The 26,228-nt window shown below is 40.8% G+C and overlaps 1 pseudogene; it reads left to right on the top strand.

The window, feature by feature from the left end:
- The first annotated feature begins 484 nt into the window (after nt 1-484).
- Nucleotides 485-26,018, top strand: LOC113024787 (uncharacterized; annotated as a pseudogene).
- The last annotated feature ends 210 nt before the right edge of the window (nt 26,019-26,228 follow it).

Below are 26,228 nucleotides of genomic sequence, written 5' to 3'. Positions count from 1 at the left end.
TTGTATGTATGTATGTATTTAGCGTAACAAAAGAGAAGATAAGCTGGCTAAGGAAGCTATTACAAGAGTAGATATTTTAGTAGATATATTAGTTTGGAAAATAGTACATTATGAAAAATGGTGTGGAGTAATGAGGTAAAAGGTAACTGTATAAAATACAGTTGGAGTTACAAGACAGAGGAATAAGTAGGCCGGAGGGGATAATAATAAATAGAATAAGAACAGGTCATTGCTCTTTGAATGGCACTCCTTTCAACATGGGGAAACATCTAGCTGGTTTATGTAATCGGTGTAATGCTATAGAAACAATAGAACGTGTGCTTATTAGCTGCCGGAAATAAGTCAATCAAAGAAGAATATCGAGTGTAGAAATGGATACTAACAGGGAATTGAAGTTTGAGAATGTGGTTGCTCAGTTAAATCATGATGAAGGGAAAGGAATTTCGTTTCTGAGAAGTACCAAAGTCATCAGGAGCATATAAGGAAATGATGTAGCAGTATAGCCCAAGAGATGGCAGTAGTGCAACATTGTTGGATGCAAGCTGCCGTTAATAACTAAGGAAGAAGAAGAAGAAGAGCCAATCGAGCGTCGCGTTGTTGACGACCCGGGAGAAACAAAACTAGCTAAAGGAAAAGGAAAAGCGGCAGAAGAATGATTCATACGAGTTATGTCTCTTTGTGGAAAAGAGGATAAAGGAGTGTTAATAGAGCTTCGACTTTTTAAACAATCAATTCGGCTTCTTTAAATTTGGCGTTGTCACAACAGAGAAACTCCTTCGTACCTTTTTGGGAATAAAGCGGGGATTGGCATCAACGGGCTCTTCTTTCTTTTACATCTATTTAAAATGTTGTCTACTGGAGATGTTCAAGGTTATCTCCGTAAACTGGAAGCTCTCCTGCGAGTGATCAAGTACCCGGGATACGTCGACTACAATGGGTAAGCGTCACCACCGCCAGTCCCTTGTTACTAAAGAGATCCAAACTAACAGTATTCGCGTTACAATGTTTTATTAGTAATTTGTGTAAGAAAAACACTTTGATTAAAAACCACGGCTCTTCAGTTGTAGCATTTTTACTGCTAAAGGGTACAAAGCTCGTTCCCAAGAGTGCCTATTCGGCTCGACGCCATCGTTTTCCATTCCTATCTTCTTTGTTTGTTTGTTTTTAAATAAGATCCTTATTTAAAGATTGGTACAATACAAAGTAAAATGAAACAGTATTGCATTAAAGGTTTTGTACTTACAGAAACTGTACCAGAAACAAACAAACATTAGCCAGAACATACAATACACATACGCTAGGGGGAGAAGTTTATCTAATTAAACCAAAGAGCGGTGATTGAAGGATCTTCATTTTTCCACATACAACCATAGTTTTGGGTTAGCGGATTTCTTAATTGAATTAAGATATTGCAAAAACTCATAGAAAAGGAGGGATGTCTTCCTAAACATTTGGATTTGTGAATATGAAATTTAGCCTTTAAGATTAACAAGTTAATCATATCTATGTTGAATTGTCTTTGGTTTTTGTGGGGACCAAATAATACATGTTTCCAAAATAGTACAAAACCTTTAAATCCATCTTCTGAGATGAAGACACGTAATCTCTGCCAGAAGTTTTGTACAAGGGGACAAAACCAAAAAAGATGCATAGCAGATTCCTTACAAGTCTTACAAAAGCTACAGTTTGCATCAATGTCTAACTTGAATTTGCTTTGAAGATAATCTTTAGATGGGTAAATTCTGTGTATTACCTTATAAGAAATGTCTTTAACTTTGTTGGTAATTAAAAACTGATTTGGTAGTTTCCAAACTTAGAATATATATATGTATATTCTGCACCACATCTCTGTGCGTTCATCATTTGTTTGAAGCCAGCTCACCTCCTGCAACCACTTTTCCGAGAATACGCGCTTCTTTTGTGGTTCGGACTCCTGACATTTCTTTGGAGGTGGAGGAACATCACAGTAATTGCTTAAAGGAGCTTCTTCGACATCTTTAAGAGTTCTAAACAAATGTCTGTCCTCCTCCAGAAAATCTTATGTACGCAAACACGCGTTGCAACTTCTTATCTTGTGCGCATTTTTTATTTTGACAGCGAATGCTCACCCGCGGACCACTTATGTGCAGCCCTGGTTATGCTATTCTGAAATAAAGGTCTAATAGATTTATTGTTGTTTTCAGAATACTTAGATAAGCATATCTTACCAATGACAGTTTGTATTGGAGATACCAACGGCATATGGTATGAAGGGATATTAGGTTTATTCTTAAAAAGCATACAAACCCCTGATGGTATTGAGCCAAATACTTTAGCATCATCGTCATGATTTATAGCTAAATTGAGATGTAGACAAAATTCTTCATTGGAGAGAAGCATACCATTTGATGTTTCCATTACATGTACTATCGAGTACAGCCTAATGTGCCTGAGGTCGTTATAGCAATGCAGTCGACCATCCCGTGACATCATTTGTATGTGACACGAACGCTAGAACAAAGGTGGATGTAATCAATATTGATATGAAGTACAATTAAGTATCCATCCATCCTCTTCAGCTAATCCTTTTCAGGGTCGCGGGGCGGCTGGAGCATATCCCAGCTTCCATAGGGTGAGAGGCAGGCTACACCCTGGACAGATTGCCAGTCTGTCTCAGGGCCAACACATAGAAACATACAAATATTTGCAATTACATTCACACCTATGTGCAATATAGAATTACCAATGAACCTAACCCCCGCTAACTCCCAGAATATCACGCAAACACGGGGAGAGCATGCAAACTTCACACAGAAAGGGCCCGGCGAGGTGATGGACTTGAACTCAGGACCTTCTTGCTGTGAGGTATGCCACCGGGCTGCCCTAATGAAGTCTATGATATAAAATATTTTTTTGTATTTAATACATTTGTTATTCCAAATCAGAGATTTATGTCGGGAAAAATTATGTTTGTAAAGATGAAGCCAGCATGAAAATGCTTGTAACGGAATTGGAGTTTTGTTTGGGTGAGCAGGAAGAGCAGATCACCTTCTAATCAGAAGGTTGGTGGTTTGATCGCTGTCTCCTCCAGTCTGAATGGGCAATATACTAATACCAAGTTTCACAATGATCCATCGGAGTATGAATGTGTGTGAATGTTAGATAGAAAGCACTTGTGTAGAAAGAGCATAGAAAAAAGTGTTTGTGCAAATGGCAGCGAATGAGGCAAGTTGTGTAAAGCGCTACATAAGAAGGGATTCTGTCCCTCTATGTTTAAAAATAAGGTTTGGTATTAAATACCAGAATCTATGTTTGTCTCTAATGACACGTTTGATCCAGTTCAGGTTGAATTTGATGCTGAAAATGAGATATTTCTCTCTCAGACTGATATGATATCTTGAAAGAGCCTCTGAAATGTTCCAGTGAGTCCATCATCACTTGGGGATTTTTTCTTGTTCAGTTTACTGATAAACTGTTTGAGTTCTTTCAGAGATAATTCTTGATCACATCATTTCCATTGATTTTTGTCAATAATTTGTGCCCTCATTTTAATCTGTGTAAAGAAAGGTTAAGTTTTTTCAGACTGTAGCTTTTGGTAAAATCCCTCAATAACGACAGAGATTTGTTGAGTTTTCAGATATTTTCATTGTTCGTTCTAAGTTTATGTATGTGGTTGATTTCTTTTTTCCAGTTGGTGTTCCTTTTGCATTGCTCCATCCATTTACTTTGAGTGCGACAATAAGCACCCATAGCCAATGCTAATAAATAAGATTTAATTCAGAGAGTAGTGAACTTCTCATGCTCATGAATAAAATAGATTTTGTTTTAAGTCTCTTTTCTTTGACTTATTCCTTCCTTCTCTTCATTGCAGAAATGTGATATTTTGTGAATTGCCAGTGCTTTCTTAAACATTTTCTTCTGTAGCGTTTCTCCAATTACTGCTAGTAATATTTGTCTTTTTTAGTGAGCATATTATTATGAATATTATAAGCGTATTACTTAATTTCCATTCATAAATGCTAGATAACATTCCAATGGATGCAGCCGTTCCAGTATTTTGCTCAGGGACACTTTGACAGGTGGGCTCGTGGAGCCGTGGATCAATCCATCAGCCTTCATAAAGAAAGACAGCCCACTCTTTACTAGAGGTGGGAATCACCAAACATCCCACGATACGATATTATCACAATACTTAACGCACGATACGATATTATTGCGATTTTTTTAAAAATATTTTGCGATATTCAGATTCTGTCCATAAAGGTAAACTTGATCAATATTCATTTTATCTAATATCAAAGTCTCACACTCAGTCTTTCTCTCATCTCAGTCAGTTTTATTGTTGACAAACTGAACGGTTTGTATTACAGTCTAGTCCAACTTAACTGAATGCAACCATCTGGTACAATTACAGCTATTCTGAACTATGCAATATGAAAACTGCAGCCCCTGCAGCAACTGAAGAATTTGAAAGTAAATTAAAACAAAATATAATTTTACGTTAAATAAAAAAGTTTTAAACTTAATTAAAATAAAACATGTCTTAAATTAAAATAAGTAAACTGTCATGTTTATTGCTGCCAAAAACCAGTTAAACACATTTGGACAGTGAAGGAATGTCAGGATTCTTGCTCAGAAAAAGGATCAACGTGCTCTGAAGTCAGAGCACAAAAACCTTTTTTGTAACAAAATATCGATTTCTGCTGTTCCTGTATCGATACATTATTAGCAAACAAAATATCACGATGCTACACAGTATCGATTTTTTTTCCCCCACCCCTACTCTTTACCTGACACTTGCTCCCCCCAAGCTGCACAATAATCTTTGTGAGTGGAGCCTCTTAGTTTAACTGAGCTTGAATGGATCGCCTTGATGTTGCCAGTTAAACACTAGGTATCACTGTTGTCACAAAATGAACCCTGCAGATTTTAACACGTTCTACGTAGTGTGGTTGAAGCCATCCTGATAACCTTATCCCACCGACGATGTGGAGATCCAACTTTTTTAGATCCAATTAAAATCAAGGCAGTCAAAAAGATGCTGGAAAAGAGGAGAATTCTTGGAACAGAGTTTACACTGAATCATATGAACAGCAAGAAAATACATACAGAGTATAGCAAGCAAAGCAAAAATCCCGCGGTGCACAGCGTTAAGCACAGACAGCAGAGCGACCCAGAGATGGACAGCAGCAGGAGAAAAGGGAGTGCTGGGGTGTCCTCTGGTCCCCTAATATAGGACCAGTATCCCCGCCCCTGCTGCTGGGTAACTTTCCCACCCGTCCTCAGGCCAAACACAGCTGCAGGGACGGGTACCGACAAAAGTCTTGGCCAAAGGCCAGTCAGCACTCTGACTAGCCTTTTCTTTGGCTTATCACAATAGGTCAGAACCAAGTCAAACATTGCACATTAATCCCAATGATTAAATCTTACAACAGGCAGTCAGCATGTGGCATAATCTTATATTATACATGTAAATAATACCTGACCTAACTACATAGGTTACATGCTTATTCTCATTGTAGGCTTATAGTAGGGGTGTGTGTGTGTGTGTGCATGCACGGGCGAAAGACAAAACACTGACTGGCTGCTCTCATCAAAAACAAGCCAGTCGTGTAGCTCACCATTGTCAGCTTGTTTCACGTTTTCGTTAAAAAAAAAAAAAAATCACAGTTTAACTTTGGGTTCTTCCCTTGACTCGTCCCACTAAACTCCAGAAATGTAAATCTACATTTCAAAAGCTACTGTTGAAATTTTCCTCCTCCTTCCAGAGCCCCTTTTCCATTAGCACCTCCTCGGATCGACTTGTTTTTTGTAGCCATTTCTCCCCTTGCCGGGTTTCAAAAATGGCAGTTTTAATTTTTGTGAACAGGACGCTCTCATGACTCATCGTGTGACGCTACTGACCAGCCAGTCTGACGACGTCACATTTTAGTATCTGCTCGGATCGCATAGTGGCATTTAGATAGCAGAAACCCAGGCGCATCTCAAATTGAACGTATTTTTCTGTTCAAATTTAAACCCGCCAGTGGCGAGTGCTAATTTCCACCCCTGCCTGTGCATCAAATGAATGTTAGGTCCAATGTTTCTTTTTGTTTTGTTTTGGGGGTTTTTTGCCCTTTTTTTTTCTAACATGCTCCACCCAATACTGAGAAATATCTCTGCACCTTCCAGGTTTTTCCAGTATGTTTTTTTTGTTCAGCACTTTGGTCCTTAGCAGGTTGTTCACAATTCTGGCAATAGACTGGCTGCTCTTTGTGAAGACTGAAAGATAAATGTTTGCCACTTAAGGCCATGCAGACCAAGTGTCAGCCTCACACCGGGGTTCCAGTTAGGCAGAGGTTGTGAATTGGTATCAGAGCACATGTGTGTATTCTGCAGCTTTGGCAGCACCGCCCATCATTTCACGGTTCTTGGAATCATTTGTAAGAAATAGTAAGAAAATACTTGGCTTGTTCTACATGATTAAGTATGTGTGAATGTATGTTAATAATGTAATAACAAAACAACCAAAAGCCTGTAATACCCCATAATACTACATTTACCATTTTGGGAAGATGCAGGATTGCATGATTGCATGAATTTGTACATATTCTGTAAGTATTTATGTTGAATGTAAATTTGCACATAATACAGATGGTTGTACCTCTGTCAGGTCTGTGTAAATACATATCAGATATACCAGATGAATAAAAAAAGAACAAAATGTAAATCTGAATGTTCTGAACGACCTGATTCTGAAAAGCGACGAATGTGTAATCAGCACAGCAGATGGATTTCTGTATCTGCTCTAATGCTGTGAATGCTGTTGTGTGTTACTCTGCCAGGCTGTCCAAAGGAGATCCATCAGCTTTTCTGCCAATACTGAGTTTCACTCTCACCTCCTTCTCTCCACCTTTTGCTGAGCAACTGATGGCAGCTGGTTTAGAGCTGACGGGTAAAACTGACCTCCGCTTTACAGAGGCCGTTTATAAGGTAACAAATTCCTGTGTTTAGAGTGTTGTCTTTTTGCTAATGCGCAAAAACTGTTATACTGATTGAGCCGCCCCTTGTTTCTCCGTGCTTCAAAAGTGCTGAGGTCTGCGCCCTCGGGTTAGATGCCTCTGTCAGGTCTGTGCTAGACACAATTTAAGTTTGATTCTTTGTTTCTGTTATATGTTGACAAAGCACTGGTTCATCCCTCGAGTTAGGCCGCTTTTTATGCTCGAGTGATTTACAGGTTGGTGTTAAGAGGCTTAACAAAGAAAAACCATTCTTCTGAAAATGGTCAGATACAAGGACTTGAGTGGAAATGAATGAAAAAGCCGCCAACGTTCAAAGAAAAAGGCCTCAGGAACTATTACTCAAGACCACTGTTAAGAAATGAACAGAAGCTTATTGGAATAAAAAATAAGAAAGAAATGAAGGATTGCTTAAGAGTTTTGCAGAGCACTATATGACAACCGTTCAAAGATGGTATTGACCTAAAAGTGTTGACCTACCATTGCCAGGAACATGGGTCTATTTGTGTTACTCTGTGTGAGGCCTGTTTCTGTGATTAAACATTGTTACGGGGATGCAACAACAGGAATAAAGGATGCACACAAACAGACTTAAGAAACAGTATGTTTGGTATAGGGAATGAAAAGCATGAGGAACTCACCCACATTAGTTACAACACAGAACATTTATCTGGTTCACCTTGTTGTTTGTTTCCAAATCCTGTCATGCTTCATTCATTGAGTTATGTTACGTTCAGTAATCACACAGTTGGCCTTTTGTTGTGTGAGGAAAGCAGTTATTACTGAAAGGAAAAAATAAATATAAAGAAATGCTAAATATTAGGAAAAGGTGTATGGATAAGAACAGCTCTTATAATTTCATTGCACTGAAGAGTAGATCTGATGATGTCAGAGCGCTGCAGCAAGCAGGAGGCTAAACACTGACACAAAGCTGTCTGTGGCTGTAGCTTGGTATTTGTAAGGATAATGTGAGACACATTTAAAATAATACAACATCGTTTGTCAGTAGTTTTTACCTCTCAGTAGTAAAAAGCTGGTGGGGTGTTGTCGTCACCCTTCTACCAAAACCTTGGACAAGTTTGAATATCAGTGATGTCTACCTCCAGGTCAGAGGTCACGGTTTCTGAAAATCGTGTGAATGAGATCACTTGAGAGCAGGGTGATGTAGGGTATTGAAACTGATGCTGTAGGTGTATCTACGAGGATGCTGAGCGGTACCACTGGTCACTGCCAGTATTTCCCACATGTGTAGATATTATACTTTCACACGCTACACTTTAAGGAAGGCAAGCCAAAGTAAGGAAAGCTAGCCATGGTCACAAGCAAGGGTGCAGAGAAAAGGTTTGTTGACCAGGTATGTAAAGAATAGATATGAAATTAAAGGGTTTACATACAGTGTTAACACATGTTACACAAGGGATAGCTAATAGAGCTATAGCGTGCCCATTCCTAAACACAAGTCTAATGTAGCATTGCTCGATAATGTCATGTGTGTTTTAATCCAATAATGATAACGTTCACTGGGAACGAAAGAAGTGCTAAAAAAACAGCAAACACCAAAAAATAAAGCATGAAAAGCACAGCAAAGACTGCAGTTTAGATCTTTTTGTTTTCAACACTTCAGCTCAGTATGTGCTTCACTCTTCATCACTGTCAGTATGTGCTTCACTCTTCATCGTGGACCAGCAACAGCAGGAGTACACACAGACTGGCTGTAGCACGTACTGTGTACACTGCCTCCATCTGACCAAAGAGCAGACAGCGAGCCCGCTCTCTCTACTTTTAATCCCATTTACAGTAGAAAAGTGCTTTATAAGAAAGTCCATTCAGTCCTGTAACAATGTGTCCAGCTTTGTGAGTGTGTTTCCTGTCTCCGTTTTGTCTGTCAAGGTGTTACGAGATATCTTCCAGTATAAGCCCTTGCTGACCAAGCAGCAGTTCCTGCAGTGGGGCTTCTCTCAAAGGAAAATCTCTGTCATCTGTGACATTATTAATTTGGTCCTGCAGAAACACAGCCAGCTGAAGAAGGTACGAAACCTGCCATTTGTTTTTATTTCCATGTATTTGCCTCAAATGGAGAGCGCTTGTTCCAGAAGTTTCTGTAGTGTGTTTGAGTTTGTGTTTGTTGCTGGGTCACAAGTGGCACACTGTGTTACACCAGTCATTTCTCACTCCAAGTTTCTCAAAGCAAACATTTAATATATGACTTGTCACAAGATATAATAATATCCAAAGGTACAGAGAGTTGCTCAATGTTTTATTCCTGAGTAAAAAATACTGTTAACTACTCTGAACAGGATCTCCACAGGGACCAGTATAGCTCACTGGTTCAAGTAGGTGACCCATATGCTGCACGCCTACTGGAGAGGCAAAGGTTTGAATCCTTCCTGAGGCCATTTCTTGTGTCTTCTCCCTGTTCGTTCCCAGCTTTCCCGTCTTTTCTTCACTGTCCTGTCTCAGTAAAGAAAGGACAGTGAAAGAAATAAAGAAAAGCCCCGAAAATAGCCCCGAAAAAACCCCCCCAAAACATTTGAATGGCTCAGAGGACAAACCACTGAGACACACACAATTCAGCTGAGTAACAGTGTAACACAGCAGTGTAATGTACTGATTATTAGTTACTACATTAAACTATAACTGTTACATACTCACCACAAATCATATGTAGTATAGGATGAATATATTAGGCCAAAAAAGTCTAATATTAAGAATGTTTCTGATGATTTTTCTGAACCAAATACAAGTGTGTTGACTTTTAAAAGTCAGACTTGTTTGTTCTCACAGTGATAAATAGAAATACCATTTGTACCACAGTTTGCAGCCACACAGAAAACAGCAGAGGTGCTAAAGTGGTCAAATACACTGTCATTTACTTCATTGGCATTCAATACATTTCATAACATCAGAGAGCTGCCTTGATATTCTCCAGCAGTGGAAAAAAGAGACAAATTATGGACATGAGATGGGGTGGTTGCTACTGAATAATCGTGCCAGTGGACCTGCCAGTTAAAAAATAAAACAGAACTGCCACCCATGTGCTTTTTTTTGTTTTTGCCAGTTTAAAAAATGGTAACAATAAAGTACATATGCATTTCTTCCACTGTATGGTACAGCTCAACCCCACTCGTGGGCCATTTATCAATATGCGTACTTGTGTGTTCTTGTGGACTTTGGAAGCTTCATCAGTCACAGCCCATAGTTCCACCTCACAGTGTGAGAAACGGTTACCATACAGCAGTCCTGTAGCCCAGAGTCGAATGCTCTGGCACCTAAGTCTGGTGTGAAGTCGTACATGACCAGCTGATGTCCAGAGAATGGCATAGCATTGTACACAACTGTACATCAGTGATGCAGTTTACTCAATGCGACAGGCACTCAAAGAAAGTCATGTCTTTGTTAACTGAAAGCCGTTCACAGATGTTTGGAGGATCACGTTTACAGAGAGGCGTGACGATAATAATGTAACATTAACAGCTGATCGTTGTGTTTTTATCTATTTTAGGTATCCAGGAAGTCATTTGTCATACATCACATGGAAAATCCTATGACATCTCCCACAAACTCCTCCCATACTGAACCATTGTCCTTGTATAATGGAACATGTGCCTCTGGTGACGTACACTCCCCTGATTCTTCCAGCAGTGACGCTGCAGAGCTGCCAGGAAAAGAGGATAAGGACAACAGCCTCCATGTTAGTGAACTCCTGTGACAGATGTTGGTTATTTGAGATTTTACTAACACGTGACTGCTAACCATGTGACATTAACTTGTCTCCACCCGTGAAAATCGTGATGATAATTTAGAATAAAATGAATAAGGCCCAAATCACACAGGCTTTGACGATAGTCAGTGGCCATCTGGCAAGTACCGGTTGTGAGGGGGAAACTGGGTACTCCCTGACCAATTGCAAGTGGTTACTCGAGGTTGATGGGAACATCTCTGGTAAAGCCCCGGTCAGACAGACCTGTGATTCGCTCACCAGTTGGCAAACAGCACCGTGTGATTGATTTGTTGGCAAGCATGGTAAATGGCCTGTATTTATATAGCGCTTTACTAGTCCCTAAGGACCCCAAAGCGCTTTACATATCCAGTCATCCACCCATTCACACACTGGTGATGGCAGCTACATTGTAGCCACAGCCACCCTGGGGCGCACTGACAGAGGCGAGGCTGCCGGACACTGGCGCCACCGGGCCCTCTGACCACCACCAGTAGGCAACGGGTGAAGTGTCTTGCCCAAGGACACAACGACCGAGACTGTCCAAGCCGGGGCTCGAACCGGCAACCTTCCGATTACAAGACGAACTCCCAACTCTTGAGCCACGATCGCCCCATAGTTGTCCGTAGTTTGTCCGTAAGTAACAAATTTATTTATAAACACTCGCTGGCAACTCTCCAAGCTATAATGAATCTGTGGAAAGTGCAAATTGGAAACTGAGACCATTTGTGCTTTGAGAGATGTTGGGTACAGCTCTTTCACTTTGAAGCTTGTGTCACACTTTCTGAAGTTTTGCTACCGTCACCTCCCGCAGTCACTTACAACCAGTCGGGAAATGCACATTGTTTTCCCTAGCAGGGTGGGTGTATCATGTCCAATATACTGGACATTCTTTAACAAATGATGTCAAAAAATCTTAAAAGATTCAGTGCGTCTCAAAGTTTAATAGGCATGAAAGTCTGAGGATATGTTCAGGGTAGGTTGAACACATGTCAACACCATGAGTGGTGTATATGGCAGACAGGTTTTGGACCCAGTATGCAGGTCTCGAGAGGCAAAACCTGAACTCAAAAACGGCTTTATTGCATGTGACATTCCAGAAATGCAAAATAAAGAGCTCACTGGAGCCAGGAATACAGAACACTAGGCAATTAGAGAAAACCATGGCACTAGGTAGCAAAGGAGTCACACAGCAAAGAACACACATGGAGACAATAGAAACATGGCAGGTGATGAGGACAAGGAAGAAGAGTGGCAGGAACAAACTGGGAGACACTGGGAGAACAACTGAGCATTCATATGCTTACTTGACACAGACAAAAGGTCAAAATACATGGACACATGACTGACTGAGGAGATGAGAGTAACTACAGAGGGACACAAAGGGAACAAATAAGGCATGACAAGGCAACTGGACCTAAACTGGACATTGAAGCACAGGAGACAAAAGCCTACTTAAGTACAGGAAGTAACAAAACATGGAATCACAAACAGACAAAGCTACAGAAGCACAGGGACCACAGTGGAAACAAGATTCATTGGGGACCCTAAGGATGCAAAATAAACTAAAACCCAGAACTGAAGTAGATGAGAAAGCGCTCATCTACTTCGCTTAAAATATCAATATTGAAAAACGTTCAACTGAAAACACTGGGTCCAAACTCAGGGATGGTAACAAAAGCTCAGCTATGCAGTGTCTGGCCTCAGCAAGGTCAGTATTCTGGAGAAACGCCTGGAGCAAGGCAGGAAAACAGACAAAGCTAAGATACTCCCTACTTATTTAAAATATGTTGCCCTTTCTTTAGTCTTGTTTTAGTCTTTTCTCTGATAGACAACAGGAAAGAGAATAACCCGAGCGCTTCTTTTCTGTAATTATCATATTCTTTTCCAGAATGTGGGAGAAGTCGTCACCGTATCCAGAGAAAGCTGGGAAAAGCTGATAAGCAGAGTCCTGCTGTTGGAAACAAAATTCGAACAGAGAAATACAGAGGTAGGTGTGTGCACATGCTGTGACGTCTGCTTTTCTCCCTGTAATTCTGTTGATACGTGGCAATTGATTAGGGGTGGGTTTAAAACATTGATTTCCTGATTCAAATCAAATTTATATCGAACAAATGTAAACTTGATGCCAAATTGCAAAACTCTCAGCTGTGTCTGTAATCAAACCTCTAACTTTGCTCTGCTTCACTTCAGCAGCATCAGGTCATGTTCAGATGCTGATTGATGGTTTTCTTACGTTTTTGTTCTACTGCAGAATATTTTTAAGATTATCTGCTATAAAAAGCCAATCCAGGAAAATCTGCTTCATGTTTCTCTGTTTGATCCTCAGTCACTTTGACACAAAGGCCTCTGCTGTGATGCTCACACCTCTGATGAAGTCTCACAGTGTCAGCTTTGGTTTTATACATAGACAGGAAATATATTATAATTCTGATCATTTATAAGTGCATATCCATATTTTTATATCTGAGTCCAAATTTAATTGAATCGAATCAGGACCTCGTGAATCGGCTTTTTCAGATTAAATTAAACCACCTTTTCTAAACGATTGGTAATCTGCAACCAGTTTACCCAAATGGTTTAAAAATGGCCATTTTAGTTGCATCTCCTTTTGCCTTCTCGTCTTTTTTTAGGTGCACAATACACAGCCATGCCAGTCGTCTACCTCATCACATGCTTCCAGTTACACAATTGATCCTTCAAAGGTGAGTAATTTGCTCCTTATCTGTCCTGTGTTGTAGTCGTAATAGACCAAAGTGTAGACATGTGACCTTCTTGACTGTTTGTGCACTGAGTAATTTGGAAAAAAAGGTAATTAAGCTGAGTTGAAAACCTTATGTTTTCAAGCTTTCTCATGATTGGAATGAGTTAACCATACTTTAAATTTTGTGTTATTATTTTAAATTCTGTTCTGTTATGCTGTCTATGCAATTAAGTACCATTCATTTAGACCTGCTGGCACCTCCACGACTTCTTTGGCTGCGAGTCACAGTGACACGTATCTAAAGAGAAACCTCAACATGATATGGTAGAAATCACACAGTCGTTTAGGAAAATTCATTTGAGATGTTTGTAGTTTTGCTCAGTCACTAACATGGAGTGTTCTGGGATTTTGTGGAATCATTAAATCACTGCCTATAATTAAGTCTCAGGACACCTAATTGTACTTTATATCAGTCGCAAATAGAATAAACTTACACTTAATTATGTTTTTATATTTATGCTTTCCATCAGACTGTTCAACACCATCTGGGATGCAGCTAAAAAATACAAAACTGTCTTATGCTAATTTAAACGTTCATTTAATGGAATAAGTCTGTTGGCATTTTTGCCAGCTTTTCTTTTCTTTCTTTATAGTAGATTTTTTCCAGTCTTACTGTCTGACACATTTAAAGCTGCTGCTCAGTATTCAGTGGGATTGGTCAGATGTTGCCAGTGTCACCCCTTGCACGCGCGTGTACCTAGATTAGGAAAGCCAGGGTAACTTAACAGGTTGGTAACCAGCTTCATGTGACCATTCACCGTGATTGCTGATGTTAGTGTCAGTGAATCCAGAACAAAAAGATACCCTGGGTATGTTAAACTTGCTTCCTGGTACAAGGCCCATATTTGGGCGTATGAGGACGACTTCTGGCTTATCTCTGCTATCACTACAGAAACTTATTTTGTAGACCAAACTTGGTAGGAAATCACCATTTACTGACCAATTGAGAACATTATTCCTGGATTTTATTTATTTGGGCGATCGTGGCTCAAGAGTGGGCAGTTTGTCTTGTAACCGGAAGGTTGCCGGTTCGAGCCCCGGCTCGGACAGTCTCGGTCCTTGTGTCCTTGGGCAAGACACTTCACCCATTGCCTACTGGTGGTGGTCAGAGGGCCCGGTGACACCAGTGTCCGGCAGCCTCTCCTCAGTGCGCCCCAGGGTGGCTGTGGCTACACGCAGCTTTGCCATCGTGTGTGTGTGTGTGTGTGTGTGTGTTTGAGATTGTGTCATTTGAAAACAGAAAACTTTCCAAGGTGTCCAAATTGAAGTGTTTATTTCTTAACCTGCTGTTTGTTTGTTTGTTTGTTTAGGAAGAGTGTAAATGGGCTACTGACGGGATACAAAACGTTGCCAACTTGTAAGTACCTGATTGTACTTCTGCAGTAGAAGCAGCCTGATTTTCAGTGTAAAGCTGTTTTGATGCAGTTATACTTCTTTAACTGTGAGATTTGCAGGCTGAAGAGCACCTCCAGTCTGTTGCACACTGAACACTGAATAATAACACTCAAAGCTTTAGTGCACTAAAGCTTTACTATACTTTAGTATACTGTATACTTATTATACAGGTACATATCCACCCATTAATGAGTTTAATCAGAGAAAAATAGTGAGGCTTAACAAACAGACAGAGATATCAAAGGGAGTAAAAGGTTTGACAGCATCAATATAATTCATGCAGAGATGTAAACCGGAGCACTCACAGTCAGCTCAATGCATCAACAGAAAGTTATCAGCACAACGATTCAGACAAAGAGCTTTTTAGGGTAAAGACTGAATATTATCAGTCACCTGACCTGCGTCCGACTGAACGGCATTCCACCAGAAACAGAGCGCTCTGGGAGAGCCTCGCATACAAGAGTCTGCTGGTGTCACCAGTTCCAGCACTAAAATGGAAAATTGTGATTTCACATGATGTTTTTGTTACTTTTGTCTTAATAAAGGTCCTGGTGCACCATGAGTTCATCAGTCAGTGACCCTCCCTCTTTAACGTTTGGCTACAGATTTGGTGGGCTTCCTGAACTCTTTTACTTTGCAGTAATACTACTTACAGCTGGTCACAGAATATAGGAGAGAGGGACTTGTTGCAAAGGTGCCATGCTATTACGTTACCGTGCTCAGAATTCAGAGCTCCTTAGAATGAGCCACTTTTATACCCTTGTAGCTTGTTGACTGCAAATACCTGAATTTTATCTCTATAGTGTAGCTGCACAAGCTGATGAATGACCTGTTAGTGCCAAACAGACATGAAGTGTACTTCACAAGTGCTGCTCTTTATATGGCAGCTGTTAACCTTCTAATTATGTTCTTAGAGCTTGAGCTCAAGTAATTAGTGATGTGGGTGTTTATCGTTTTCATTATGACTGAATGTCATAGTTCAAAGAAGTGGATCTGTACAGTTCAGTTGAGGGGGTACAAGGACCTTTGGCCAATAAGAAACGTCATTAATGTTAAACTTACTATAAATGTGTCATATGGTCATTGTGTGAATAATTATCAAGGAAGAGCACTGTCCTGTCCTCTAACACAATCAACCCAGTGTGAGTTACATGTGGGCGGGTCTACAGGAGGCTCTTCAGCCTGCTGTGGAGAGAATGATATAATAAATAGTTTTAAAGTGCTTTGTTGGCTCCATTTACATATAGGTGATTTTCACGTACTTTACCAAAGACGTATATGCCACCCTGCCCCACCCCTGTAAGACTTTCTCGATCCGCCACTGTGACCGAAGAAGCTGCAGTCCTTTGAAGCAAAAGTCAGGGCAGAAAAACTCCCACAGTCCGGCCTTAAGCGCGGGAGATTTCTTCCTGTGTTGTGACGTGGTTCACGGTGCGGTATCAACAAAGGCTGCCGTTGTCAGAGGGATTTATACCAGTTACTTGTTACAATATGGAAGAAACCCAACAGCGTTCTAGTTTAAACAGGTAACCTTTCTCTACACGTGACGGGAAAGGCTCGGATTTCCACCGAGAAGCAGCTGAGTCTGTCCGCGTGTGGTGCGCTGTTACGTAGTGTTTTAGTATATGTTCCACCCTGAGCCAATGTCTTTCATTTATCAGTCCGTCACAGTGTTTTTCACATTTATTTTTAATGCTCGGAGGTCGTAAAACTGTCTCACTGGGCTGTTAGTGACGTTTCGAGTTTTATGGTGCGTTCCTGCATCGCCGGAAGTTCCCAGTTGGAGAGATTTTGTGGAATGCCAAAAAAAAAAATTGCATAAAAGGTCGGAACATACCCCAAGTTACCGATCCAATAGTAAAAGCGTGAACCTTTAATCTGCACTGTTGTGGATTTTGACTCACCGTGTGCAGAGGCTCTATTCCTGATGCTGCTCCCAGTGATACCTGCACGGCTCTACCTTGCCGAGAACCAAATTAAATCCCGTTTTTTCTACATTTATTCTCTCAAACACGATAATCGGGAGTGACGTCAGTCCCAAATACACTTCCTGTACTCCAGGTTATCTGTTTAGTCTCGCTTGAAGTGGAGTTTTCCGAGATCGACACATGTTTTGGTCCTTGTTGCAACAACAGACCCAGTTTTGCTGTTGACTGCTTAAAGCTTTCATCATCTTCCCATTATCCTTCTGTCTTCATGATTTCTTCCACCTCGATGAGTTCCCCCTTTCCAGACACTAGGAAGCATCTCCCACAGCCTAACACTGCCGCCTCTGCTTTTTCTCTGCTGGGACAGTTTTCTTTGGTTGCACATCTGGCCCTTGTTTCTCCAAACATAAGCCCCGTGGCTCTCAGTAGTGTGTGTTATCGTTTGTGGCTCAGTACAGAGGTTTGTTTGTCAGGGGGCTTATGTGAGTCATTTTGGGGGAAATATTATTTTTTATTATTCATAATGTTAATTTAAAAAAATAATGTGCAATACTAAATAGTAATACAATTCTTATTCATCTTTTAATATAATTAAAAACTCTCAGTGTTGTCATTGTCTGTTGGACACTAACGCTGGCACCCTACCATCCCTGTAAACTGCTGCAGAGGGCAGCCAGAGCAACATCCCAGTGCCAGACACAACAGGCACTGTGTCCACTCTTTCCATACTCTGACAGCTTAGCTGATTTTGGGGCAGGAGGAAGATCTACAGAGTATTAGTGACATGGTTTTAATGTTGTGACTAATTGGTGTATATCTGAATAGTATCAGTCTTGTTACAAGTGCTGATACTGAAAACCATTATGTTCAAGCTTTTACTAAAGGTTATGCACATTGAGCTTCTACTCAGGAGACTCTGTGGTGTTTATATGTAAATGATTGTTTTGGCAGCTCATCAATTAATACATACGAATGTACACATCAGATAACACAAACTGAATCGTAACATTGATGGTGAGGTACCAGAGTGACGGCTCACAAAGCTGTGAAGTCCCTTAAACCAGAATTGGACAGTTTTTGTTTTCTCTCACATAACTTCATAAATCTCTTGGGTTTTTTCTCTATAGTGGCAAAACCAAGAAAAGAGAGGACTACCTTGAGTGGCCAGAGTACTTCATGGCTGTGGCTTTTCTGTCAGCACAAAGAAGCAAAGACCCGAGCTCCCAGGTACGTCTGCGTTTGCTTATGTGTCAGGGCTGAAACAGATACTTTACTATGAGTTCATATCCAAATTTCTGGTGTACAGAACTGAGGTGTGGTTCAGGTTTAGAAGAGTCTTTTACTATGAGTTTACTGTTGTTGTTGTCATTTGCATGTTGGCATGAGAATGTGTGGTTGCTCGCTCATCTCTCCCCAGCTGTCTGAGGACACTGAGGAGCTCCCAGGCCGGCCGAAAGGCACAATCTCCCATTGTGTTAAAATATAATGTATTAGCAGGAACGTTTCTAATGCAATAGTTTAATGTGAAAACGGTCAAACGTCACCTTCATTGTCAAGCTGTCTTCGCACAATCCTAGTTTAGTTTGTTTCCTCTTGCTGTCCAAAAACAGGGAGACAAGGTTTAGGCCTGCTCAGATGTGATGTTCACTGTTGATGTAATGATTATTTAACACAGTTACTCAGACTCTGAAGGAAAGAAAAACAGGGAAAAATTGAACGTGCCCCAAAAATTGTATTTCCTCCCAATTTAAATATGCAGATGAAAGAAAGAGAAAACACACACAAATTTAAGGTGAGCTGAATATTAGAAAGTCTGTCAGGGAGCGAATTTGGGGCATGCATTATTGTAAAATAGGACGTGGTGGTATAATAATTTTAATTTGATGGTCTTGTTTTTATAAATATAGGAATCAGTTCTTTGTGTGTGTCCCTCTCTTTATGTCCCTCTGTCTCGGTGTCTCTCACAGGTGGGAGCATGTATAGTGAACCAGGAGAATAAGATAGTGGGCATCGGTTACAATGGTATGCCTAATGGCTGTAATGATGACCTGCTGCCATGGTCTCGCTCTGCTGATGACCGGCTTGACACTAAATACCCTTATGGTGAGAATGCACACTGTCATTTTTGCTTTCTTCTACAACAGCTTGTTTTAAAATGGTGTATTTGGTGCATTAAAGTAACAAAGCACTCCTGCTTTCATCCACCTTATGTGTGGGAGAATGTCTGGAGTAAACCAAATCCTATCTACATTTGCACCATACTGCCAAAAGTATCTGTTCATCTGCCCTCACACCTGAGCGACTCATTCTTTCACAGATGTTTATCTGTGTGTGATTTTATGCACCTGTGATCATGGAAGTGGGTGGAACAATTTTCAAACGTTTGGCCAGTTGGGGGCAGCAGAGGCTACATGATGAAGTGCTATCAAACTTGCAGTGTGTTTTAGTGACTGAGGTTTGTTTCGATGTCGTGTCTCACAGTGTGCCACGCAGAGCTGAATGCTATTATGAATAAGAACAGTGCTGATGTGAAGGACTGCACCATGTATGTGGCGCTGTTCCCCTGTAATGAGTGTGCCAAGCTCATTATTCAGGCAGGTGAGTATTAACAGCACACACTGTAACTGTTTCTACATTCATACTGATTCATGAAGGTCCAGGTAATAATATTAGGAGTCACAGCCGCCAATGTTGGCAGAACTCACTTCATTTTTAATAATAATAATAATAATAATGGATTATTATGGTCTGATTGGTTAGCCATCACCAGTTTGTCTGAATAACAAATCTAGCAGACACCCAACAAAGTCAGACGACTGTATTTGTCTTTCTGTGACTTGTCCCTTGTAAGAGTTATATATTCAGTTAAAAGTCCACACCTCCATCCCATAATGACTGATTTAAAATATGTTGTCAAGTAGAGTCAAAACTATTTAAAAAATTGTGATTAAAGCACATTTCCATTTGTGCCCAGCTATTATTCTACAAAGAAACTTGTTAGAAACAGTATTTTTATGGCCTCTCTCGGCTTTGATAACAGCTTGCATGTTTTCTGGCATTGCTCTTGTACTTGCTGTGATCCTCTTTTGTTAGTGACTTACAAAAGGTTTCTAGCTGTTCCCATCGACCTGCTTTGGATGAAACTTTGTGTGATCCATCCAAATCCACCAAATCCCAAAAGTGTGCAGTGGAATTAAAGTCCACACTTGAGTACTTGAACTGACGGACTGTCCGAATCAAAGTTACTTTTTCTTGGTTAGTTAAGCTCGGCGTCGCTTTAAAGTTTGCTTGTGGCCTTTGTCTTGTTGGTGCCCACAACAGTCCAGAAGGGTTTCCATGATGCAACAAGATGCTGTCGTAGACAATGTCAATTTTCACAAATTTCCCCATGTTGTTTCCAGAAATGTAACCCCGCGTGCGTGCGTGTGTGTGTGTGTGTGTGTGTGTGTGTGTGTGTGTGTGTGCGTGTGTGTGTGTGTGTGTGCGTGTGTGTGTGTGCGTGTGTGTGCGTGTGCGTGTGTGTGCGTGTGTGTGCGTGTGTGTGTGTGTGTGTGTGTGTGTGTGTGCGTGTGTGTGCGTGCGTGTGTGTGTGTGTGTGTGTGGGCACAGGAACAGTACCTAGTTGCAGTCACCTGCAGCTCCCTGACAGATCTGAAGTCTTCCTGTACATTTGTTGACCTCCTTAATGCTCAGTCGCTGCTTCTTAGCAGCTATTCTTCCTTTTTCAGCCTTGTTCATTCAGTTGTCTGATTATGGTCATTCTGAAAATCTTCTCAGACTAGTTAAGACTTCTTCGTAGCAGTAATCTTCTTTTCTCTCCCAGTACTTAAAAGTTTGAGGTGTGTGGCATCTGTTTCAGTCAGCTTTCATTTTCTGCCTCTTCTTGGCACATTTTCTAAGTACCAGTGTTTGCAGCATGCTTGACCACATCGTGAGAACAACATCTTTCCCCCTATTTGTTTCAAAGACCACCCAGTTATTCACATTTTCATTTAGTTCTAGATGATTTAGACTGCTCAGAGAAGACATAAATTATAATAACAATGCGATTTGCTGTCTGTGCAGGTACTCGGTCACCCAGGATGTGGTCGTCTTAGGAGCTTGAAAGGAAGGCAGTTTGACTTCTTTAGGTTTTTTGAAGATGAAAACAGCCTCTCATCCAAGAGGACGAGAGGCTGTTTTCAAACCAACAGTGTTTAAACCCCAGTGGTCGCTGACCATCTATTAGTCATCAGTGTTATCATATGAGCCAAGGTGTGATAAGAGGGCGTAGGGGGCGACCGTGGTTCAGGGGGTTGGGAAGCTCATCTTGTAACCGGAAGGTTGCCAGTTCGATCCCCAGCTCTGTCTGTCTTTGTCCTTGGGCAAGACACTTCACCTACCACCTGCTGGTGTTGACCGGAGGTGGTGCAGCCTCGCTTCTGTCCGTCTGCCCCAGGGCAGCTGTGGCTACACCTGCAGCTGCCTCCACCAGTGTGAATGTGAGACTGAATGAACAGTGGAATTGTACAGCGCTCTGAGGGTCTTGAAAAGCGCTATAAATGCAATCCATTATTATTATTATTATTATTATTATTATTATTACTACCTCCAGGGGTTTCAGGTGAGCCACATCCTATCACCTGACTTACTTGTCAGATTAAAGGTTCACGCTTGTGATTCTCCACAAGCCTAGGAACTTTTAAAACTGCTCTTAAAACTCACCTCTTCTCATTGGCTTTTAGCAAGGTTTAACTTATTGTTTTAATTTATTGTTTTATCAGTGAGGTGTTTTATGTACTTGTGTTTTATTGTATTTTATATTTGTATTTTCTTGTACAGCACTTTGGTCAGCCTTGGTTGTTTTTAAATGTGCTTTATAAATAAACTTGACATACACGATGTAACCTGGTGCAAAGTGTGAGTGTGGGTTGTGGCCACCACCTCTGTTCAATAATGGTCATTCACAGTGGACATAGATGGCCTTTTTTACATTTAAGAATGTGATTCACTGCTACATCAGGCTGCAGAGTGGGTCAGTCCTTTGGAACAGAAAAGCGTGTATATTTAAAAAGTGTTAAACCCTCATCGGTGTGTCTGTTACTTAGTGTTTAATCAATTAACCTTAATTGATTTGCAATATTCCATCCTCTGTAATATCAAATAAGATTAATTTATGACCCCTCCCTCACTTTCTCCAGGTCTGAAGGAGGTGGTGTATCTTTCTGATAAGTACCATGACACACCTGAAATGACTGCTTCCAGAAGGCTGCTCAGTATGGCAAAGATCGAGTGCAGGTAAGTTACACGTTAGTCTAGAAGGAGAAACTGATGCTTTGTTGCCTTAAGTACGGCCAAACTACTCCGGACCAGAGACTGAATTCAGGCCAGGCGGTGGTTACGTTTCTGCAGTAGTCTGTCTCGGACACTTTCAGAATGTTGTAACTCAGGATGTATCAGGAAGCTTTTCCATGCTTGCAGAATCCCACTGCTGCAGATATTATGGCCAAATAGCAAAACGAAAGCTTGTGCTTGTTCTTAAAAGTTGTTGTGATGATGGTGCTTCACCTAAATTTCACACAATTCCTCCTTCATTCAGTACAGAGAAAAATCTCTGTGAATGTTGTCATACTGTGACTGTAGTTGAGACTGCCCAATAGATGCATGCTAAATCCAATAGCACGAGTAAGTGGAACTGCATCCAAATCTTAAACTTCAGATTTTATATCAGTTGCAATAAAACATTTCTTGAGTGCAGAGGCTAAAGTGGGTGTATTTTTGTTCTATTTCTATTTGATTGCTTTACAAAGTTACCAAGAACTCTGCAAATTCACAAAATTCAGGTTGCATTTGTAAATTGGATGAGTGACGAGAGGTTTCTCCCTCTGACAGCGCTGCGTCCAGATGAACACAATCAAACTGTGGGATTTACCTGGATGACTGAGCATGCATCAAGACATACAGTACGCTTATTTACATAGCCCCAATTAACAACAACAGCTATCTTTTAGACGTGTTGACTTACAATAAGTCAGTATAAACAAAGGACCACCAGATCTGAGAACTAAGCGGACAGACATGGAAGGGAGCACAACAAATGAACTGTGCAAGTGAAAATGTGGTGAAAGGTTTGGAATTGTTATGGAGGTCAGAAAAGGATGATTGATGTATTTGATTTAAAGGGAAAAGAAGATGTAAAGAAAAGTAAAGCGCCTGTTTCAGCGGGAGAAACGTGTCGTTTTCCTCAGCTGGGATGAACGGCTGAAAAATAGGATCAAGGGTGTGCAGAGCAGCCACAGCTCCACCTGCTGGTGATCCCAAGAAAGTACCAAATCAAGATTTCACCAACCCTATAGACCAGAGGGATCAAAGTCATTTTACATTTTACAACCACAAACAGCTCACTTTGATCCTAAGGTGGCCAGACCAGTGAAACTCTTTTCTGTCAGTGTAAAGAAGTTACACATTTAACTGTTTGTTTTTTACTAAAGCAAAAAAGGTTGGAGATTGGCCTATAATTAGCTAAGACTGCTGGGTCTAGAGATGCTTTTTGAGTAAAGGTTTAACTACAGCCAGCTTGAAGGCCTGTGGTACATAGCCGATTATTAGAGATCGGTTGATCATATTTAAGATCGAAGCATTAATTAATGGCAGGACTTCTTTGAGCAGTTTTGTAGGAATGGGGTCTAAAAGACACGTTGATGGTTTGGAGGAAGTAATTATTGAAGTTAACTCAGAAAGATCAATTGGAGAAAAAGAGTCTAACTTAACATCGATGGTACTAAGAGTAGCTGTAGATAATATTACATCTGTGGGATGATTATTGGTAATTTTTCCTCTAATGATAAAAACTTTATTTGTGAAGAAGTTCATGAAGTTATTACTAGTTAACGTTAAAGGGATGGTTGGCTCAACAGAGCTCTGACTGTTTGTCAGCCTGGCTACAGAGCTGAAGAGAAACCTGGGGGTTGTTCTTAATTTCTTCAGTCAGTGATGAATAGTAAGATGTTCTGGCTTTGTGGAGGGCTTTCTTATAAAGCAGCAAACTATTTCTCCAGGCTAAATGATGATCCTCTAGATTTGTGACACGCCATTTCCTCTCCAGCTTACGAGTCATCTGCTTTAGGCTACGTGTTTGAGAATTATACCACGGAGTCAGGTACTTCTGATTAGAGACCTTAGTTTTCACAGGAGCTACAGTATCCAGAGTCGTACGTAGTGAGGAGGTGAAATTATTAACAAGATAATCGACCTCTGTTGGGGTAGCGTTCAGATAGCTGCTCTGCTCTATGTTGGTACAGGGCATTGAAGATGATAACAGTGGGTGGATTATATTCTTAAACTTAGTTACAGCGCTTTCAGAAAGACATCTACTGTGATAAAGTCTACTCTCCACTGCTGTGTAATCAATTATTGTAAATGTAAATGTTATCAGGAAATGATCAGACAGGAGAGGGTTTTCAGGAAACACTGTTAAATGTTCAGGTTCGATGCCATATGTTAAAACAAGATCTAATGAGCTGTAGATAAGGTCTGCTGTTAGACTAAAATAAAAAGGTACCCACCAGAGCACTCACTGTGAACGATGCACTGATCACACCTGCATTTTAAAGATAAGAACACAGCTGGTCACAACAAAATAAGAAACACACTAATAAATAATCGTAAAGGTAGAAATGATCAACTTTATTATCTTGTACAGACCTGCATGCAGCCTCTCTGTTCAGGCCTGAGTTGCAGCTGTGCTGCTCTGGATTCGACTCTTTATTTGCTACGATTAGTTCTCTACAGTCTGGACTCTGCTGTTAGTGAGGGGAAGAGCTGTGTCTGTCTGCAGCCACAGCACTGTTTGTATCACAGTTGTTTCAAACGAGTATCGTAACCCTGCACTTCTAGAAAGCTCATCATACAGACAAGACTCGGGGAGGCCTGTGCAACTCGGGGGCCGTTTCAGGAACACCTGCTAGACCCAAGTTATGATGCTCGATGTGGCTTAAAAAGATCCCAAGACGTGTCTGTGAGCTGAACTATGGATTTTTGTGGTTACAAACCTCTACATGAACCTTGTTATAACTTATCAGAGTAGGAGGCCAATAAAAATCTTTCAAAGGTGCATTTTCTTTTCTTTAAGCATTTTCTGTGTGTAAAGGTGCGTCTCTGACCAGTCTGTGTGTGTTTGGTGTTTTCACAGGCAGTTCAAGCCCAAGAGGACTGAGATTGTCATTGATTTTAGCTCCATTAACTGCTCTGGAATGCTGAACTGTGCAACCAAGTGAAAATGCAAATGCCTCACCTTGGGGAGCTGTTGAATGAGGCAGTGAGTCAAAGGGACTTTGATGCCTCTTTTTGTGTTTGTCTTCTCGCCTCCTGCTTTGTCCAAAGGAAAACTCAAGGATAACCTGACTTTGGCATCTTAGATATTTTGATTTGCTGCTTTAACGTTTTTCTTTTAAAACTTCCTCTGGGTCAAGGAATTCATAAGGCTTATGAACAAACTGTTGTGAGTAAATCAGAAATCTGTTTCTGTCAAGCTTCCAGGCTCGTTCTCCTCCATGAAGATCACTTAACCTTTGTTCACATTCACAGCTGAGACTGGGAGATGCTGTCATTACTGCTGGCACTCGGAGCTTCAGCATTCAGTATTTTATCACTACTTCCCTCCTCTCGGCTGATGCCACCTCTACAATACTGGGCTTTAATATTGTTAATACGAGTTAGCTTCATGCAGCTGAGCCTCATCACTCATTAGAGCCAAATGCTAGTTTTAATTAAGCAAACAAGCTGTGAAAGGCTGATTGTGTATTTTTGTAAATATGATTACTGCAGATCCAGGTGACGTAGGTGCAGCGACTAAAGATCTTGGATGAGGTCGAATCCTGGTGACCTCAACATCTGACCTCAAAGTCGGTGTCAGAGGTCAAGTTTTAAGTCTTGGTGATAAGTCAGGACGATTTCCCCGTGTATGTAGTGCAGCTGCATCTACTACAGGATGAGGTGTGACGCTGGAAGCTGCCAATATTATTTGCAATTAAGTTCATCAAACCTGTTTACCAAAAGTAATGTCTGTAAATTTGACCCCATCCCTGACGTTTTACTTCTACTCTTTAATGCCTCCTCTGTAGTGAAGAATGTCTTTACTGCAGCTGGAGTCAAGTGTCAGAAACAAGAGCACACCGTTGTTATTTTGGACCTTTGTAACAGAATGTTTGATTGTACCACAGTAAATCTTTCATTCATTAAACACGCGTGAAAACGAATCATTTGTTTATTTTGTGTCCGTGCACCACTGAGGCCCACACAGGTAGGAAACACTGCTCACAGCCATGTCAACTGTCACTGCAGCTAAAAAAACTGGGACACATTAATACTGCCCATGTTACACATTATATTATTTATGTTATTGTTATTCTTAGTAAGTGGGGGGGGGGGGGGTGTTCTTACCACTGTTTTTTCCTGCTATGGTGATG

Source organism: Astatotilapia calliptera, chromosome 6 (assembly GCF_900246225.1).
Source record: "Astatotilapia calliptera chromosome 6, fAstCal1.2, whole genome shotgun sequence".
Classification (NCBI taxonomy): Eukaryota; Metazoa; Chordata; class Actinopteri; order Cichliformes; family Cichlidae; genus Astatotilapia; species Astatotilapia calliptera.
Note: the sequence above shows the minus strand (reverse complement) of the source record. Positions and strands in the feature narration are given on the sequence as shown.